The sequence below is a fragment of the Delphinus delphis genome, chromosome 21, assembly GCF_949987515.2.
Source record: "Delphinus delphis chromosome 21, mDelDel1.2, whole genome shotgun sequence".
Classification (NCBI taxonomy): Eukaryota; Metazoa; Chordata; class Mammalia; order Artiodactyla; family Delphinidae; genus Delphinus; species Delphinus delphis.
In genome coordinates, this window is record NC_082703.1 from 535,953 (window position 1) to 557,500 (window position 21,548).

The following is a 21,548-nucleotide window of genomic DNA, read 5'->3' on the forward strand; positions in this document are numbered from 1 at the left end:
ACGAGGGCTCAATAGCTGTGGCTCACGAGCTTAGTTGCTCTGCGGCATGCAGGATCTTCCAGGACCAGCGCTTGAACCCGTGTGTCCTGCAATTGGCAGGCGGATTCTTAACCACTGTGCCACGAGGAAAGCCCCATTTAAACCATTTGTAAGTATAGAGTTCTATGGCCTTAAGTACATTCACATTGTTGTAAAAATATCCTCACCATCCATCTCCAGAACTTTATTTTCCCCATGTGAAACCGTAGCCATTAAACACTAACTCACCTCAACCCCTGGCAACCTTATTCTACTTTGTCTTTGGATTTGACTTATCTGGATACCTCATACTAGTGGAATCATAGAACGTTTGTCCTTTTTGTGTCTGGCTGGTTTCACTTAGCATAATGACTTCAGGGTTCATCCACATTGTAGCATGTGTGAGAATTACCTTAGTTTTAAAGGTTGAATCGTATTCCATTGCGTATATACTACACTGTACTTATCCATTCATCTGTTGAAGAATGTGTTGTGTTGCTTCCACCTTTTGGCTATTGTGAATAATGTTGCTATGAATATGGGGTACAGATATCTGTTCCAGTCCTTGCTTTCTAATATTCTGGGTGTACACCCCGGAGTGGAATCAAGGGATCATACATTTTCCATGTTTTTGAGGAGCCACCATACAGTTTTCCACAGCGGCTGTATAATTTTACTGTATTCCTTTATATGACAGAATAATGCAGCTTATGGATCTACCTTATTTTGCTTATCCGTTTACCTGCTGATGGACATTTAAATCTTTCCTACCCTGGGCTATTGTGAACAGTGCTGCTATGAATAACTGGTGTGCAAGTTTTTGTTTGAATGCCTGTTTTCCATTTTTTTGTTATATATCTAGGAGTGAAGTTGTTGAACCACATGGTAATTATATTTTATATTTTTGAGTAAATGCTAAAGGTTTGTACACATAGACTGCACCATTGTACATCTCCATAAGTAACTTTTAAGAGTTCCAATTTCTCTGCATTGTTGCCGTTTGTTATTTTTATTTCCATATTTTAAAATTTATTTAAAATTTTATTTTTATTCTAGTGTGTGTGAAGGGGCATCACACTGTGGCCTTAATTTGCATTTTCATCATGACTCTTGACATTTGACATCTTTTCATGTCCTTGTTGACCATTTGTATGTCTTGCCTGGAGAGCAGTCCATGCAAGTTATTTGTCTGTTTCAAAAATTGTATTGTTTGTCTTTTTGTTGATGAGTTGGAAAAGTCCTGGGTACGTTCTAGGTAAAGAGTCTTATGAGAGATATAATGTGCCCATATTGTCTTCCATTCTGTGGGCTGTCTTTTTACTTTCTGGATAACCTCTTTTGATGCACAAAGGTTTGTAATTTTGAGGAAATCCAATTTATCTATTTTTTTCTTTCATTTCTTATGCTTTACTGTCAAATCTAAGAAACCATTGCTAAATTCATGGTCGGGAAGATTTAATTCCTCGGTTTATTTGAGAGTTCATTCAGTCATCCCTCGGCGCCCACTAGGCCAGGTTTTAGGCCTGGGGCTGAGTCAGTGTGAGGGTTCAGCGGTCACGGTTTAGGGTTATGGGTCATCGTTGGAGAGTCATGGTAGAGGGTTGTGGTTAAAGGGTCAGGGATTAGAGTTTAGGGGTCAGTGATGAGGGTCTAGGGGTCTGGCGCTAGGGTTGTTAGGGGGTTACAGTTAGAGGTTAGGGTTCTTAGGGTAAAGGTTAGAGTTAGGTTTAAGCACAATTGGCCCTCATTGTCCTCCCCTCTCCTTCTCTGTGAAGCCTCCAGAATGGGTAGGACTTGCCCAGGGTCAAACAGGAGTCAGGGAGCTGAGGTCAATAACTGTTTTTCTGGCCTCCCTTCCCCCAGTCCTGGGCTCTGAGAGAAGAATGAACTGTCTGTTCTTGTCTAGGACTGTTTCTTATCCAACTCGACCTCTGTCAAGGATTGGGGAGGATGTCAGAAGTCATGCATGGTTTCCTTCTGCCCTCCTACCTGGGAAGGGTGATGCTGGCCCTACTCTGCCTGGGCAGCCCCAGGTTCCAGCACAGCCCAGACAGGAGGGCACTCAGTGGACATGTGTGGATTTATACAGGACTGGGTGCAGTGACCTGCCAGCCCCCAGATGCTGCCTTCTTGAGGGCTGCTGGGGCCCTCCTGGCACTGGAGGCATCCTTTGTCCCATCTGAGTGGGCATGCATAGATGATCAAGTCTCAGGCAGGACATCCCTCGACCTCTGACTATCCAGGCAGGGATCTGTGGTCCTCTAGCTCAGTCCAGCCTGGGCATTGTCATGCCCTCATGTACAGCTATGGAGCTGACCATGATGCTGGGCAGTTCAAGAGCTACCTGGGCAGTGTAGACATTCCTTTGAGAAGTTTCAACCACCAACATGCACGTGGCTGAGAAAAAGGCATCCTGCTCACGGCCTCATAGGCTGCCAAGAGAGGTAGTAATCCTCTAGACATTGGAGTGTGGCCCTGACGCAACACCCATGCAGCAGACCATGGCCCTGCAATCCTCTGTCCTTTCAGTCGTTAGAAACTTTTGACATGCATATTCATTAAGAATCAAAGATATGGGAGCAACTGGACCTCCCAGTGTGAGGTTTACACTGCCACTGCCATTGTCTTGGAGAGCCATATGCATCCATGTGGCCTCTGGAAAGCCTGCCAATTATGGGTTCCATGGCATGGAATAATTCTCGAGCCTCCCGTTACTTCATTGCTCAAGTGTCCTTACCACCTTAGCATTTGGTTTCTTCCTCTTAGTAAAGGAGAGAGAAGAAACTGGAAAAGGAGCAGTATTGTTTTTCAGGGATGGGCAATTAATATGGCCAGGGAGATGGCATAACTCAGGGCTCCCACTTCTCAGGGGCAGGAATGAGGTCTGTGTGTCTTCTCAGGACACATGGGCTGTTCTGGGCCAGCCTCTGAGATGTGAGGACCTGATGCCCAAGGAAAGAGACTTGAGTTTACCACCACCAATGATCCTGACTTTTCAGCAAGTGAAAGAACTTTTTGCAGTCTTGGGAGGGACAGTAAGAGCACTGGGTGAGTCGCTGCAGCCCCTGACCCTAAGTGAACCCCTTTCTTCCTTTTGTGTCAGATTCCGTGCTGTGCAGTGAGCTGTCATTGACATAGAATCTGTTGCTTCCTCCCAGCCAGCCACTGTTCTCAGGCCCAAGTGCCTCAGTTTTCCTTTGGGAATTACATGTCACCTGCTTCCAGTCCAAAGATTTGCAGAAGGATGGCCCGATATTCCACCCAGCTCGAAGATGGGTTTACAACCCACATCTAGCCAGTCCCATTTTCCATCTTCTGGTGATCGGTCAAGGATAAGAATGCAACCCAAGCCAGATCAAAGGCATTTAAAACCATGACTTTCTTGGAATCCAAGAAAAGGAGAAACTCTTTCTCGGAAAATGGATGGTGAGTGGTTGTCAGCCTAGAACTGCTGTTGGCCCAAGTGCAGTGAGAGAGCCTGTGCCTATGAATGGGGTCCCCCAAAGGCACTGAGCGGGACAAAGGTTTGGAGAGAAACAAGGTCACACTGAGACAGTGTGAGCCCGTGGACCTGCTAGGTCCAAACCCATTCTTCAACTTGCCACTTGTAAGTATTAACGTATTTCTACCCTTACAATAAATACTAATTTATTTTATTTCCGTAAGTGTGTCCAGTCACTGGTAAAAGAAAAAGTCCTGGTTGATACATCTGAGTCAATAATCCCTGACCCTTCCTCAGGTGTCCTCACTGGGTAGGCATGGCTGGGGTAGGTGAAGACACTGGTTGGGGTCATAAACTAGGGGAGCTGGCAAACAACTCTGTCCCTGCTCCTTCCCTGTCCCGGGAGAGGGAAAGCCTGGAACAGTGATAGGATAGCCAGTAGGGGAAGAGTTTCCTCAGTGGTTAATTGGCCTTTTTGTGTTTTCCTTCATGTAGGGTCCATTTTGGTAATGTGCTTTTACAAAGAAATCCCCCTTTTCCTCTAGATTTCCAATTTGTTACAGTAGGTCTCTCTTATTTTGACGTTTAATTGTTCCTGTCTAATTTTCTACAGAATCATGACAAATAATGAACAATATACTGATACTTTACTATTAACTGAAGTCTCTATTCACGTTCCCTTTGTTATACCTTTCCTTGTTCCAGGGTCTCAGAGGACATGGGGTCATCATGTCTGTTTAGTCTCTTCTGGGCTCTGACAGTTGGTCAGATTCTCCTTGTTTCCAAGACCTTGACAGCGTGGAGGAGGGCTGCTCAGGTATTGTATAGACTGCCGGGCACTGGGATTTGCTTGGTGGTTTTGTCGTGGTTAGACTTGGCTTTGCAAAAGCAGACCACAGATGTGAAGTGCTTCCTCTTCACTATATATCAAGAAGACAGGCTCTTAAGGGAACTTCTCCCTTATATTCTTAATTTTGGTCACCTAGCTGAGGTAATGTTTGTCAGGTTTTCCCACAGTGAGGTTAATTTTTTCCCATGTCCATCCTGTGTGTCTTATGTAGGAGGCAGTCATAATGCAGAAGCCACACTTGAGGAGAGAGGGGTTAGCTTCACATCCTTGATGGACAGCTGACTTGCTATACACATTGTTTAGAAGTTTTCTGCATAGGAGATTTCTATTTAACACCATTCATCAAAAACTATGTAATTTATTTATACCAGTTTGGACACGTGAATAATTATTGTAAACTTTTGGTTATAATCCAGCACTACATTATTAGACTGCTTAGTTCATTCTTGCTTTGGCTGTTGAGAGCTTCTTCCATTTGCTCTTGTTTTCATTTTACATATTTTTTCTTTTGTGGGTTTAAAAAAATTTTGGTACTTCTTTACTTTCTGATATTTTAAGATTATCCTGCTTCATATATTTACTGTCTCAGTCCTACCATCAGCCCTTTCTTCAAAGAGCCCTTGTTCCTTTTATTAGAGAATGGTATTAAAAACTTACATGTGGGAGCTAAATATGCTCAGCTGACAGTACATAGAAATATATGCATGTATCCCAGCCTATGCATATACACATAATTACAAAGATTTCCATGTGGAACTATGTGTAGGCTAAAGATAGTTTATACTGGTATCTCCAAGCAGATCTGTTATGACATGGATATTGTAACCTTCTCCCTTTGTTTGACTGTAACATCCAACTCCATTGGTAAGAAACCTGGCTTCCACCATTTGTCATTTATTAAATTCAGTGCTTGTTCCATTTGATGACTGATATAGTAGTTTCAGTACTGTTAGCTGCTACCCCTCATGGGAAAGAACATAGAGTCCACTGTGTATGTATGGCACATTTTGTCTTTGGCCTAAAGATTCTGTACGGTTCCAAAGTTAACTTAGGTCAGCCCATTTGTCCCACTACCAACTGTGAGTTTTTTCATACATTTCTGAATCAGTTAGATTCTTTGTTACATTCTGTATCCCAGTCTTTGACACTCCCATATCCTAAGTAGCTAAGTTTGAATAGATTGTAAATTACTTGTTGGGTTGTAAAAATCTGTGGGTATAGCCAAATGCAGTGACAGGTATTCACCACTGAAGTATCATATGGACTCTTTCAACCACATATTCTGTAAACTGTTTACCATGTCAGTTTTGCCTTTTCTAGAATGTCATATAAATGAGGTCATACACTGTGTAGCACTTCAGACTGGATTCTTTCACTTAGCAATGTAAGTGTTGGATGCAGTATTATTTTTGGGGGGGGGGGCACGGGTTGATGATCCATTCCTTTATATCTCTGAATACTATTGCACTGCATATATATGAGAGGAAAAATAATTTTCCCTCTACACTTCTATGTTCTTTGTTGAGATCCCCCTTGTAATTGAAAAGAGACGAACTGGAGAAAACAATCAGAAGTTTAATGTATACCATGCATACCTCCTGTATACTTGAAAGATACCCAGGAACTGAGTCACTCCCTGAAATGGCCCAAGCCATTACCTTAAATACTTCTGCTGAGAACAAAAAAAATATGTTAGGGAATGGAGGCAGCCATTTAAGGGATGTTATTAGGCAAAGCCCAGTAAACAAGGGTAAGGTTGTTACACAGATTTACATCCAGGCCTATTTCATTTACAAGCTTTTTTTTTTTTAAAAAAAAACATTTATTTGGCTGCACCGGGTCTTAGTTGCGGCCTGTGGAATCTTTAGTTGCGGCATGCGGGCTCTTAATTGCAGCATGCGGGATCTAGTTCCCTGACCAGGGATTGAACCCTGGTCCCCTGCATTGGGAACATGGGGTGTTAACCACTGGACCAGCAGGGAAGTCCCAACAAGCTTTTCTTGATATTTAGTCATCATTCAATTCCTGGTCCAGAGAGGGACATACCGTTACAAATGGAGATATCCTTAATAAATGTAAATTTACCTCCTAAAAGGGCATTTTCTACTTGGTTTTGAAAGATTCTCCTGGGTCTGCTGTTTCTTAAATTAATCAGTCCAAAATAATCCTTTTGTCAAATGGGCATATTTTGGGGTGGTGTATTCTGCTCCTCTTGACATGTATGTGCCCTAATTTGCTTATGAATTCATCTACAGAAGGACATCCTGATATCTTTAAGTTTTTAACCATTATGAATAGAGCTGCTGTGCATTACTTGATGCTAGTTTTGGTTTGAATACAGTTTTTCAAAGCAGTTGTCTAAATACAAGAGGTACACTTCTTGGATCCTAAGGTGAGACTTTTTGATTTGGAAAAATCTGCCAAACTGTCTTTCAAAGTTGGTTGTACATGCATTCCACCAGCATCTTGAGTTTATTCTTGTATGCTTATTTACTGCCTGTTTATCTTCTTGGGCCAGGTGTGTGTTTCAATCTTTACCAGATTTTAATGGCGTTGTTGGCATAATTTGAGTACAAATCCTTTATCAGATATGTGTTTTGGAAATAGTTTCTTGCAGTTTGTGGTTTGTCTTCTGGTTTTCTGAATAAGGTCACCAGACCCAAAGTCATGTAGATTATCTTTTTTTTTCCCTAGGATTTTTATAGTTTGGTAATTTAAATTTGGCTATGGGCATTTTGAGTGAATTTTGGTTTAAGTTGTAAAGTTTGTGTCTACATTCATTTCATTACATATGGTTTGTAATTAATTGCTCCTTAACCATCTTTTGAGAAGATACAGTGAGATACTTGGCTCCATTTCAGTTTGGATTTCCAAACTTAGTATATACAGCAGAACTGCCTCCCAGATGAGGCCTCTGGGTTTGTGAGTGCGGCACTCTCGGCACTTTTCTCACATCCCACAGGGGGCGCCGAACCCACCTGTGTGACCGTGGGGGCACAGGTGCACCCTGCCCACAGACTTTGCTCTGTGACAAGCAGACAGGATCTTTGTCTCCTGTCAGGGCCTAAGTTTCCGGACCATGAGGCATTGTCCACACAGACAGGAGCTGGGTTTTCTCAGGAACCACTGGTGAGGAGACTCCAAAAGAGGAAAAAATGAGCAAGTGTGGAGAATCTTCCTGTGCAGCTGACTGCTGGCTGGGTGGGGTGCATCTTCAGGGGACTCAGGAGAGAAAGGGTTTAATGTGGAATACTGTGCACTTTTAGTTTTATGTGCAGTGTAAATGGTGACCAGTGTCGTTCTTTGGAGACTGGTGTCTACTTTTCCTGGCACTGTCTGTTGATTGCTTTAGGTAGAATAAACTTTTTTTTTTAACATCTTTATTGGAGTATAATTGCTTTACAATGGTGTTTTAGATTCTGCTTTATAACAAGGTGAATCAGTTATACATATGTTCCCATATCTCTTCCCTCTTGCGTCTCCCTCCCTCCCACCCTCCCTATCCCACCCCTCTAGGTGGTCACAAAGCACCGAGCTGATCTCCCTGTGCTATGCGGCTGCTTCCCACTAGCTATCCGTTTTACGCTTGGTAGTGTATATATGTCCATGCCACTCTCTCACTTTGTCACAGCTTACCTTTCCCCCTCCCCATATCCTCAAGTCCATTCTCTAGTAGGTCTGTGTCTTTATTCCTGTCTTACCCCTAGGTTCTTCATCATATTTTTTTTTCTTAAGTTCCATATATATATGTCAGCATACGGTATTTGTCTTTCTCCTTCTGACTTACTTCACTCTCTATGACAGACTCTAGGTCCATCCAGCTCATTACAGATCGCTCAGTTTCATTTTTTTTATGGCTGAGTAATTTTCCACTATATATATGTGCCACATCTTCTTTATCCATACATCCGATGATGGACACTTAGGTTGTTTCCATCTCCTGGCTATTGTAAACAGAGCTGCAATGAGCATTTTGGTACATGACTCTTTTTGAATTATGGTTTTCTCAGGGTATATGCCCAGTAGTGGGATTGCTGGGTCATATGGTAGCTCTATTTGTAGTTTTTTAAGGAACCTCCATACTGTTCTCCATAGTGGCTGAACCAATTCACATTCCCACCAGCAGTGCAAGAGTGTTCCCTTTTCTCCACACCCTCTCCAGCATTTATTGTTTCTAGATTTTTTTGGTGATGGCCATTCTGACTGGTATGAGATGGTATCTCATTCTAGTTTTGATTTGCATTTCTCTAACGATTAATGGTGTTGTGCATTCTTTCATGTGTTTGTTGGCAGTCTGTATATCTTCTTTGGAGAAATGTCTATTTAGGTCTTCTGCCCAATTTTGGATTGGGTTGTTTGTTTTTTTTTCTTACTGAGCTGCATGAGCTGCTGGTAAATTTTGGAGATTAATCCTTTTTCAGTTGCTTCATTTGCAAATATTTTCTCCCATTCTGAGGGTTGTCTTTTGGTCCCGTTTATAGTTTCCTTTGCTGTGCAAAAGCTTTGAAGTTTCATTAGGTCCCATTTGTTTATTTTTGTTTTTATTTCCATTTCTCTAGGAGGTGGGTCAAAAAGGATCTTGCTGTGATTTATGTCATAGAGTGTTCTGCCTATGTTTTCCTTTAAGAGTTTGATAGCTTCTGGCCTTACATTTAGGTCTTTCATCCATTTTGAGCTTATTTTTATGTATGGTGATAGGGAGTGATATTATCTCATACTTTTATATGTACCTGTCCAGTTTTCCTAGCACCACTTATTGAAGAGGCTGTCCTTTCTCCACAGTACATTCCTGCCTCCTTTATCAAAGATAAGGTGACCATATGTGCATGGGTTTATCTCTGGGCTTTCTATCCTGTTCCATTGATCTATCTTTCCGGTTTTGTGCCAGTACCATACTGTCTTGATTACTGTAGTTTTGTAGTAGAGTCTGAAGTCAGGGAGCCTGATTCCTCCAGCTCCGTTTTTCGTTCTCAAGATTGCTTTGGCTATTCAGGGTCTTTTATGTTTCCATACAAGTTGTGAAATTTTTTGTTCTAGTTCTGTGAAAAATGCCAGTGGTTGTTTGATAGGGATTGCATTGAATCTGTAGATTGCTTTGGGTAGTAGAGTCATTTTCACAATGTTGATTCTTCCTAACCAAGAACATGGTATATCTCTCCATCTCTTTGTATCATCCTTAATTTCTTTCATCAGTGTCTTATAATTTTCTGCATACAGGTCTTTTTTCTCCTTAGGTAGGTTTATTCCTAGATATTTTATTCTTTTTGTTGCAATGGTAAATGGGAGTGTTTTCTTGATTTTACTTTCAGATATTTTCATCATTAGTGTGTAGGAAAGCCAGAGACTTCTGTGCATTAATTTTGTGTCCTGCTGCTTTACCAAATTCATTGATTAGCTCTAGTGGTTTTTTGGTAGCATCTTTAGGATTCTCTATGTATAGTATCATGTCATTTACAAACAGTGACAGCTTTACTTCTTTTCCGATTTGGATTTCTTTTATTTCTTTTTCTTCTCTGATTGCTGTGGCTAAAACTTCCAAAACTATGTTGAGTAAGAGTGGTGAGAGTGGGCAACCTTGTCTTGTTCCTGATCTGAGTGGAAGTACTTTCAGTTTTTCACCATTGAGGAAGACGTTGGCTGTGGGTTTGTCATATATGGCCTTTATTATGTTGAGGAAAGTTCCCTCTATGCCTACTCTCTGGAGGGTTTTAATCATAAATGGGTGTTGAATTTTGTCAAAAGCTTTCTCTGCATCTATTGAGATGATCATATGGTTTTTCTCCTTCAATTTGTTAATATGGTGTATCACATTGATAGATTCGCGTATATTGAAGAATCCTTGCATTCCTGGAATAAACCCCACTTGATCATGGTGTAGGATCCTTTTAATGTGCTGTTGGATTCTGTTTGCTAGTGTTTTGTTGAGGATTTTTGCATCTATGTTCATCAGTGATATTGGCCTGTCATTTTCTTTCTTTGTGACATCCTTTTCTGGTTTTGGTATCGGGGTTATTGTGGCCTCGTAGAATGAATTTGGGAGTGTTCCTCCTTCTGCTATATTTTGGAAGAGTTTGAGAAGGATAGGTGTTAGCTCTTTTCTAAATGTTTGATAGAATTCGCCTGTGAAGCCATCTGGTCCCTGGCTTTTGTTTCTTAGAAGATTTTTAATCACAGTTTCAATTTCAGTGCTTGTGATTGGTCTGTTCATATTTTCTATTTCTTCCTGATTCAGTCTTGGCAGGTTGTGCATTTCTAAGAATTTGTCCATTTCTTCCAGGTTGTCCATTTTATTGGCATAGAGTTGCTTGTAGTAATCTCTCATGATCTCTTTTATTTCTGCAGTGTCAGTTGTTACTTCTCCTTTTTCATTTCTAATTCTATTGATTTGAGTCTTCTCCCTCATTTTCTTGATGATTCTCGCTAATTGTTTATCAATTTTGTTTATCTTCTCAAAGAACCAGCTTTTAGTTTTATTGATCTTTGCTATCATTTCCTTCATTTCTTTTTCATTTATTTCTGATCTGATCTTTATGATTTCTTTCCTTCTGCTAACTTTGGGGTTTTTTTTTGTTCTTCTTTCTCTAATTGCTTTAGGTGCAAGGTTAGGTTGTTTATTTGAGGTGTTTCCTGTTTCTTAAGGTAGGATTGTATTGCTATAAACTTCTCCCTTAGAACTACTTCTGCTGCATCCCATAGATTTTGGGTCATCGTGTCTCCACTGTCATTTGTTTCTAGGTATTTTTTGATTTCCTCTTTGATATCTTCAGTGATCAGTTAGCTATTAAGTAGTGTATTATTTAGCCTCTGTGTGTTTGTATTTTTTTGCAGATCTTTTCCTGTAATTGATATCTAGTCTCATAGCTTTGTGGTCAGAAAAGATACTTGATACAATTTCAGTTTTCTTAAATTTACTGAGTCTTCATTTGTGACCCAGGATATGATCTATCCTGGAGAATGTTCCATGAGCACTTGAGAAAAATGTGTATTCTGTTGTTTTAGGATGGAATGTCCTATAAATATCAGTGAAGTCCATCTTGTTTAATGTATCATTTAAAGCTTGTGTTTCCTTATTTATTTTCATTTTGGATGATCTGTTCATTGGTGAAAGTGGGGTGTTAAAGTCCCCTACTATGAATGTGTTACTGTCGATTTCCCCTTTTATGGCTGTTAGTATTTGCCTTATGTATTGAGGTGCTCCTATGTTGGGTGCATAAATATTTACAATTGTTATATCTTCTTCTTGGATTGATCCCTTGATCATTATGTAGTGTCCTTCTTTGTCTCTTGTACTAGTCTTTATTTTAAAGTCTATTTTGTCTGATATGAGAATTGCTACTCCAGCTTTCTTTTGGTTTCCATTTGCATGGAATATCTTTTTCCATCCCCTCACTTTCTGTCTGTATGTGTCTCTAGGTCTGAAGTGGGTGTCTTGTAGACAACATATATATGGGTCTTGTTTTTGTATCCATTCAGCCAGTCTGTGGCTTTTGGTGGGAGCATTTAGTCCATTTACATTTAAGGTAATTATCGATATGTATGTTCCTATTCCCATTTTCTAAATTGTTTTGGGTTCGTTATTATAGGTATTTTCCTTCTCTTGTGTTTCTTGTCTAGAGAGGATCCTTTAGCATTTGCTGTAAAGTTGGTTTGGTGGTGCTGAACTCTCTCAGCCTTTGCTTGTCTGTAAAGATTGTAATTTCTCCATCAAATCTGAATGAGACCCTTGCTGGCTAGAGTAATCTTGGTTGTAGGTTTTTCTCCTTCATCACTTTAAATATGTTCTGCCAGTCCCTTCTGGCTTGCAGAGTTTCTGCTGAAAGATCAGCTGTTAACCTTATGGGGATTCCCTTGTGTGTTATTTGTTGTTTTTCCCTTGCTGCTTTTAATATGTTTTCTTTGTATTTAATTTTTGACAGTTTGATTAATATGTGCCTTGGTGTGTTTCTCCTTGGATTTATCCTGTATGGGACTCTCTGTGCTTCCTGGACTTGATTAACTATTTCCTTTCCCATATTAGGGAAGTTTTCAACTATAATCTCTTCAAATATTTTCTCAGTCCCTTTCTTTTTTCTCTTCTTCTGGAACCCCTATAATTCAAATGTTGGTGTGTTTAATGTTGTCCCAGAGGTCTCTGAGACTGTCCTCAGTTCTTTTCATTCTTTTTTCTTTATTCTGCTCTGCAGTAGTTATTTCCCCTATTTTATCTTCCAGGTCACTTATCCGTTCTTCTGCCTCAGTTATTCTGCTATTGATCCCATCTAGAGTATTTTTAATTTCATTTATTGTGTTGTTCGTCATTGCTTGTGTCCTCTTTAGTTCTTCTAGGTCCTTGTTAAATGTTTCTTGCATTTTCTCTATTCTATTTCCAAGATTTTGGATCATCTTTACTATCATTATTCTGAATTCTTTTTCAGGTAGACTGCCTGTTTCCTCTTCATTTGTTAGGTCTGGTGGGTTTTTATCTTGCTCCTTCATCTGCTGTGTGTTTTTCTGTCTTCTCATTTTGCTTATCTTAGTGGGTTTGGGGTCTCCTTTTTGCAGCCTGCAGTTTCGTAGTTCCTGTTGTTTTTGGTGTCTGTCTCCAGTGGCTAAAGTTGGTTCAGTGGGTTGTGTAGGTTTCCTGGTGGAGGGGACTAGTGCCTGTGTTATGGTGGATGAGGCTGGATCTTGTCTTTCTGGTGGGCAGGTCCACGTCTGGTGGTGTGTTTTGGAGTGTCTGTGGCCTTATTATGATTTTAGGCAGCCTCTCTGCTAATGGGTGGGGTTGTGTTCCTGTCTTGCTAGTTGTTTAGCATAGGGTGTCCAGCACTGTAGCTTGCTGGTCGTTGAGTGAAGCTGGGTGTTGGTGTTGAGGTGGAGATCTCTGGGAGATTTTCGCCATTTGATATTACATGGAGCTGGGAGGTCTTTTGTGGACCAGTGTCCTGAAGGTGGCTCTCTCACCTCAGAGGCACATCACTGACTCCTGGCTGCAGCACCAAGAGCCTTCCATCCACACAGCTCAGAATAAAAGAGAGAAAAAGTGGAAATAATGAAAGAAAGAAAGAGGACAATAGAAAATAAAATAAATCAAGGTAAAATAAAATAGTTATTAAAATAAAAAATAATTATTAAGAAAAAATTTTGAGAAAGTAGAAAAAACAAAAAGGACAGGTTGAACCCTGGGACAAATGGTGAAAGCAAAGCTATACAGACAAAATCTCACACAGAAGCATACACATACACACAAAAAGAGGAAAAGGGGAAAAAATCATAAATCTTGCTCTCACAGTCTACCTCCTCAATTTGGGATGATTTGTTGTCTATTCAGGTATTCCACAGATGCAGGGTACATCAAGTTGATCGTGGAGCATTAATCCGCTGCTTCTGAGGCTGCTGGGAGAGATCTCCCTTTCTCTTCTTTGTTCACACAGCTCCCGGGGCTCAGCTTTGGATTTGGTCCGCGTCTGCATGTAGGTCGCCAGAGGGCGTCTGTTCTTCGCTCAGGACGGGGTTAAAGAGCCGCTGATTGGGGGGCTAGGTTCACTCAGGCCATGGGGGAGAGAGGGGCACGGAGTGAGGGGTGGGCCTGCGGCGGCAGAGGCTGCCGTGACGCTACACCAGCCTGAGAAGCACCGTGCGTTCTCCCGGGGAAGTTGTCCCTGGATCCCAGGACCCTGGCAGTGGCGGGCTGCACCGGCTCCCCGGAAGGGGGGTGTGGATAGTGACCTGTGCTCGCACACAGGCTTCTTGGTGGTGGCAGCAGTAGCCTTAGCGTCTCATGCCCGTCTCTGGGGTTGGCGCTCTTAGCCGCGGCTCACACCCGTCTCTGGAGCTCCTTTAAGCAGCGCTCTGAATCCCCTCTCCTCACGCACCAGGAAACAAAGAGCGAAGAAAAAGTCTCTTGCCTCTTTGGCAGGTCCAGAGTTTTCCCCGGACTCCCGAGTAGCCGTGGTACACTAGTCCTCTGCAGGCTGTGTTCACGCTGCCAACCCCAGTCCTCTCCCTGCGCTCGGATCGAAGCCCGAGCCTCCGCTCCCAGCCCCACCCGTCCAGGCTGGGGAGCAGACAAGCCTATTGGGCAGGTGAGTGCCGGTTGGCACCGATCCTCTGTGCGGGAATCTCTCCGCTTTAACTTCCGCACCCCTGTGGCTGCACTCTCCTCTGCAGCCCTGAAGCTTTCCCCCTCCACCACCCGCAGTCTCCACCCGCAAATGGGCTTCCTAGTGTGTGGAAACCTTTCCTCCTTCACAGCTCCCTCCCACCGGTGCAAGGCCCGTCCCTAGTCTTTTGTCTCTGTTTATTTATTTTTTTGTCTTACCCAGGTACGTGGGGAGTTTCTTGCCTTTTGGGAGGTCTGAGGTCTTCTGTCAGCGTTCAGTAGGTGTTCTGTATCAGTTGTTCCACGTGTAGATGTATTTCTGGTCTATCTGTGGGGAGGAGGGTGATCTCTGTGTCTTACTCTTCCAACAACTTCCCCCTATCCCAAACGTTTTAATAATAGTAATTTTTTCTGATGAATAAGCATGGAGTATTGTTTTCTATTGTGTTTTCAGTTTCTTTATCAATGCTTTAGTTTTCTGAGTATAGGTCTTTCATGCTGTTGGTTAAATTTATTGCTAAATAGTTCGTTCTTTTTGATGGAATTGTAAATGGGATTGTTTTCTTAACTTTTCTTGCTGGTGGTTCATTATTAGTGTATAGAAACAAAACTGATTTGTGTATATTGATCCATATTTTGCAACTTTACTGAATTTATTTTTTAGCATATTTTTTGAAGTAATGTGAAAAATTGCTATACTAAAATCTCACAGTTTCTACTGCATCCCAGGTAATCCACAGGACCCAAGAGATGGTAGCTACTAATATACTCTTCCCACGGTGCCTCTTCATACCATGCAGACTCCGACAAGGGAAATAAGTATCACAACTTTGGTTGAACGTGGTCTGGGTAAGTCTTAGCCTCTATAACAAAATTTGATGTCCATCTTATCTGATTTTCTGGCATGACACTGACATGGTTGTCTAGAAAAGTAATTTACTTCCCAGTAATTTAAAATGTACTGAAAAGTTGCAATAATGGCAAAAAGTACTCACGTTTGCCACTTCATACAAAATGCTCAGTGTGTTTTGCCCAAGGAACCAGCACATAACCCCTAAATGAAGAAATCCTGATGTCCACATTATAATTTAATACTCAGCCCCACTTCAACTTTCACCTACTGTCCCAACTGTATGAAAGTGTCCTTTTCCATCCTGATTCAGTTTTCTTTTTCTGGAACCATTATTGAGTTTCTCCCTCATTTGGACAACCTTGATGGATTTGAAGCAGACAAGATGAGTATGGGATCTAGGTGGCCTTTTCTGTATGACTTTTTTCACTAAGAATATTTTCAATGTTCATTTTTGTAACAAATATCAGCACTGCACTTTTTTTCATTGTCATTAAGAATACAAAACACGACTTTAGCATTTAATTCACTTTACGTATACAGTTTTGTGGTATTAACTACCTTCATATAGTTGCACAAACAAGTTAACTAACATGTGTACCTCCTGTGTGCATGGCAGATACACAGGAAATTGAGTAACACCCTGAAATGGCCCAAGACATCACCTTAAATACCGTCTTCATTTAAAAGGCAAAAAGAGGAAGGCTATAGTTGTTTGTCTACATTCATTTGATTGTATATGGTTTCCAATTGATGTTGTATAACTAGTTGTGGAGAAGTCATGGGATAGGTGGCTTCATTTCAGTTTGAATTTCCAAATTTAGTGGATTCTGCAGGCTTGATACAAGGTTTACAAACTTCATATTGGGTCAGGACATCCCATGGTGTAACTCGTATTCATGGTTTGTCCAACAATTAAAGTTCTGTGTGATACGAGTTCATCCCGGAGTAATCCAGGTTAGTTTCTCTTATACATTTGTCCCAGGATGAAAGGACAAGAGAAATAAGACCTAATTTATAAAAGTGCCTTCAAACTAATTGATATTAAAGTATAGTTGACATACAATGTTGTGTTCATTTCTACTGTACAGCAAAGTGATTCATATATACAAACATACATATATATATATTTTTCATATTCTTTTCCATTATGGTTAAGTACAGGGTATTGAATACAGTTCCCTGTGCTGTGCGGGAAGACCTTGTCTATCCATTCAATATATAATAATTTTCATCTACTAATCCCAAACTCCCAATCCATCCCTCTCCGCTGTCTTCACCTTGACAACCACAAGTCTGTTTTCTATATTTGTGAGTGTGTTTTTGTTCTGTAGATAGGTTCATTTGGGTCTCATTTTATAATCCACATATAAGTGATATCATATGGTATTTATTGTTCTCTGTCTGACTGACTTCACTTTGTATGATAATCTCTAGGTCCATCCATGTAGCCGCAGATGGCATTATTTCATTCTGTTTTATGGCTGAGTAATGTTCCATTGTATATATGTACCACATCTTCAATATCCATTCATCTGTTGAGGGACATTCAGGTTGCTTCCGTGTCTTGGCTATTGTGAAGAGTGCTGCTGTGAATGCTGGGGTGCACGTATCTTTTCGAATTATAGTTTTGTCTGGATGTGTGCCCAGGAGTGAGATTGCTGGTTCATATGGTTAATTCTATTTTTAGGTTTTGAGGAACCTCCATACTGTTTCCCATAGCGGCTGCATCAATTTACATTCCCACCAGTAGTGTAGGAGGGTTCCCTTTTCTCCACACCCCTTCCAGCATTTATTTCTAGACATTTTAATGATGGCCATTCTGACTACTACAAGGTGATAACTCACTGTAGTTTTGATTTGCATTCTCTAATAATTAGCGATGTGGAACGTCTTTTCAGGTGCCTATTGGCTATCTGTATGTCTTTGGAGAAATGTCTATTTAGACCTTCTGCCTATTTTTTGATCTTTTTTCTTTTTTGAATTGTATGAGGTGTTTGTATATTTCAGAATTAAACCCTTGTTGGTCGTGTCATTTGCAGATATTTTCTCCCAAACAGTGAGAACAGGTTCTGGAACAACTGGATACCCACATGCAGAAGAGTAAAGTTGGACCCTTACCTCCCCCCACCTCATATACAAAATCAACCAAAGGCCTAGATGCAAAATGGACCAAAGGCCTAGACGCAAGAACCAAAATTAGAAAACTCCTAGAAGAAAACATGAGAGTAAATCTTCATGACCTTGGATTTGGTCATGATTTCTTAGATCTACCAAAAGCACAAGCAACAAAAGACAAAATAGATGAATTGGACTTCCTCAATGAAAAACAGTTGTGTATAAAAGGAGCAAAGAGTAAGATAATCCACCATCCAAAATGGCCCAAGATGTTTGCAAACCATGTATCTGATAAAGGACCGTAGCCCAGCAGCCAGGCCACCGGTGGTCCAGTGGAGTGTCTGTGTGGCCCCTCCCATCCTCGGTGATCAGGGGATTTCAGGCCCCACAGCACCCGAGGGGTGGACACGGGTCATCCTCAGCACCCTCAGGGAGTGAGTGCTGGATGGTTTTGAGCCCAGATGCACTCCCATTACTGCCCTCAAAGGCTGAAGGCTTCGGCATGCCTCCAGAAGGACACAGAGTGTTTGCAAGTCTCTGAGAACCAAGAGAACAGTTTTCACTTTTCTGAAAGGGCATCTTATTATTTCACAGCATGACCATTTTCAATCCGGCTCTCAGGGGTGCCCTCCCACCTCCCTGATTTCTCTGAGAGTGGCCATGGGGGTTTGGCTGTCCCCGTCCCCACACCAGGTGACAAGGCCAGTGGGGCCAGACCCTGGTGGTCCTCAGCTTCGCTGGAGACTAACCCAGACTCTCAGCCTGCGATTGAACGTGGACGCCCCTGCTTCTCCCTGTCACCGATTCTCATCTCCTCCTCTGTCTGTCTTTCTCTTGCTTTTCAGTCTCAGATTTACCTGACAGCCACCACTCACAGCTCCCGAAGAGCCCAGAGATGTCTCCTGGAAGGAAAGGTTCTGGAAAATCAGAGGGATAAATAAAGGATGCAGCTGATTCCCGCCTTGTGCTGACGCCCAAGAGGGTGAGGATAGTGAGTGTTTTCTCATTAGAATTTTAAATTCTCCAAGTAATAGATCATTGGGGGGGCATGCAGTGTTCTCCTGCTCGTTCTAAGAATGTCATTCCTGGATTTTAATGTGGTAAATAATTTATATTATAAATATGCAGAGGCGCGGATGTCCATTCAAAAATGTTAGAGATAACTCCAAGGGATTTACAACAAACAAGGACACAGAACCCTGTGTCCAGACACTGGCTGAGAGGCTCCTACCCTGAGCCGCAGTTCCCTGGAGGGCGGAGTGGCCATGACTCTCCTCCCGGTGGTGAGCCTACACAGGCACATCCCACGTGGGACCACTGTATCGCAGAATCTTAGAGTGGCCGATGGCAGGCACCTGGCTAGAGATGAGGACAAGAGAAAACCGCCCAGCAGCCTGGGACAACCCTGGGGTGAGGCCTTAGGAAGGGCCAGTGTCAGAGCCTCAGAAATAACTTGAAGAGATTCAGGCTGTTAAGGACATCGTCAGAGATGCACTTAGGGACATATTCAGGACCTTACTTATGGACAGGATCAGGGCATTATTTAATGACAGCTTAGACTATAAGGGACAGCATCATGGCCTAAGTTAGGGACAGTGTCTGTGCTTCACTTAGAGATAACGTGAGAGCCTTAGTTAGACACAGTTCAGGCAGTTACTTAGGGATATCTTCAGGGCCTTAGAGCCAGCATCATGGCCATAATTAGAACCAGTGTCAGGGCGTTAGTTAGGGCCCAAACTAGGGTGTTAGTTAGGGAAAGAGTCAGGTCATTAGTTACAGACAGTGTCAGGGTTTTAGGTAGGGACAGCGGCAAGTCCTTCGTTAAGACAAGTGTTGGGGCCTCACTTAGGGGCAGCGTCAGGATGTTAGTTAGGGAGAGTCAGGACATTAGAATTTCAGATTCTGAGGTAGAGACAGCATCATGGCCTTAGTTAGGGAGAGCGTCAGAGACTTACCTAGGGACATATTCAGGGCCTTAGTTATGGACAGGATCAGGGTGATACAGAGGAACACCTAAGCGTATTAGGGACATCTTCATGGCCTCAATTAGTGGTAGCATCAGGGTATTAGTTAGGGAAACAGACCATTATTATAGATAGTGTCAGTGTCTTACGTAGAGAGAGCATCAGGGCCTTAGTTAAGGACAGCATCAGAGACATACTTAGGGACATATTCAGGTCCTTAGTTATGGACAGGATCAGGGCGTTATTGAGAGATACATGAGGCTATTAGGGACAGCATCAGGGTGTTAAGGAAAGAGTCGGCCGTTATTATGGACATGACAGTGCCTCAGGTAGAGACATCATCACAGCCTTAGTTAGGAAGAGGGTCAGGGCTTTGGTGAGGGAAAGGGTCAGGCCAACAGTAAGGGACATCTAAGTCTATTAGGGACATTGTCAGGGCCTTAGATAGGGTCAGCATCAGGGCCGTAGTTAGGACCAGTGTCAGGGCGTTATTTAGGGACAAAATTAGGATGTTAGTTAAGGAAAAAGCCAGAAAATTAGTTACAGACAGTGTCAGCTTCTCAGGTAGAGACTTCAAGGTCTCAGTGAGAGCATCAGCGTCTCAGGTAGGAGCTGCATCAGGCCATTACTTACAGACAGTGTCAAGGCCCTAATTAGGGAGAGTGTCAGGGCCTCAGAGAAAAACTTGAGGGCCTTAGTAAGAGACACTTCAGGCTGTTCGTTAGGGACATCATCAGGGCGTTAGTTATGGACAGGGTCAGGGTATTAGTGAAAGACAGCTCAGGCAATTAGGCACACCGTCAGGGCCTTGGGTAGGGGCAGCATCAGGGAGTAGTTGGGGAAAGAGTGAGGCCATTAGGTAAAGACAGACTCAGAGCCTTAGTTAGAGACTGTGTCAGGTTCTTTGTTAGGGACACTGTCATGGCCTCAGTTAAAGATAACTTGAGGGTCTTAGTTCGAGATAGTGTCAGGGCCTTAGTTATGGACATCTTTAGGGCCTCAGAGGTAATTTGAGGTCCTTAGTAAGAGACATTTTGGGTCATTACTGACATCGTCTGGACCTTCGTTCCGTCTTCAGTACATCATTTATGGGCCGCATCAGGGCATTAATGAGGGACAGCTCAAGTTATTAGGGACCGTGTCAGGGTCTTAGGGAATGTTTCAGGACCTTTGTTAGGGAAAGAGTGAGGCCAGTAGTTAAAGACAGACTCAGGGCCTTAGTCAGAGACAGCCTCAGTCCTTAATTAGGGAGGGTGTCAGGGCCTCAGTTAAAGATAAGTTGAGGGCCTTTGTTAAGGACAGCCTCCAGGCCTCAGTTAGAGACAGGCTCACGGGCTCGGGACTAAATTCAGGGTCTTAGTTAGGGACAGCATCAGGGATTTAGTTAGCATAAGAGACTCGACATTAGCTAAAGACAAGGTTCGGTTAAGGTCTAGGAACAGCTTCAGGAAATGATGTAAGGATAGTGTCAAGACCATAGCTACTTAGAGCATCAGTGCCTAATTTAGAACCAGTGTCAGGGCTTCAGGTAGGGACAGCGTCAGAGCCTGACTTAGGGAGAGCGACAGGGACTGAGTGAGGCCTAGAGTCAGGGCCTTAGCTGGGGACAGTGTCAGGGCATGACTTAGGAGCAGCATAAGGGCCTCGGTAGGAACAGCCTAAGGGGTTTCTTAAAGACATTCTCAGGACCTGTGTGAGAGACAGCCTCACAGCCTCACGTAGGGACAGCATCAAGGCTTACTTTGGGACAGTTTCAGGACCTTAATAAAACATGGGCCAGGATATAATAAGCTCAGGATACTGTCAGGACTTTAAATATTGACGGCAGCAGGGCCTTAGTTAGGGACAGTGTCAAGGCCTTAGATAGGACCAGCATCTGTATCTCTTTTAGGTACCGTGTCAGGGCCTGTGTTAGCAGGAGTGTTAGGGCCATATTTAGGGACAGTGTCAGGGCCGGATTTAGGATGAGCATCTAGGCCTTACTTAGGTACAGTGTCACGGCCTTGGGACTATATTCAGGGCCTGAGGTATTCACAGCATAAGGGCTTCAGTTAGCATAAGAGGCAGAAGAGTTGCTCCGGACAGGCTTAGGGTAAAGTTTAGGGATCGTGTCAGGAAATGGCCTAGGGATACTGTCAAAACCTTAGTCATTGAGAGTATCAGGGCCTTAATTAGAACCAGTGTCAGGGCTACAGGTAAGGACAGTGTCAGAGCCTGACTTAGAG

The 21,548-nt window shown here is 42.5% G+C and overlaps 1 long non-coding RNA gene across 1 annotated transcript in view; it reads left to right on the forward strand.

The window, feature by feature from the left end:
* LOC132417522 (uncharacterized) overlaps positions 1-18,336 on the forward strand; it is a 32,941-nt gene extending 14,605 nt beyond the window's left edge. The window contains exons 2-3 of the long non-coding RNA XR_009517862.1: positions 15,121-15,240; positions 18,205-18,336. This is a non-coding gene — a long non-coding RNA (uncharacterized lncRNA). The remainder of the gene's footprint in view (positions 1-15,120; positions 15,241-18,204) is intronic.
* The last annotated feature ends 3,212 nt before the right edge of the window (positions 18,337-21,548 follow it).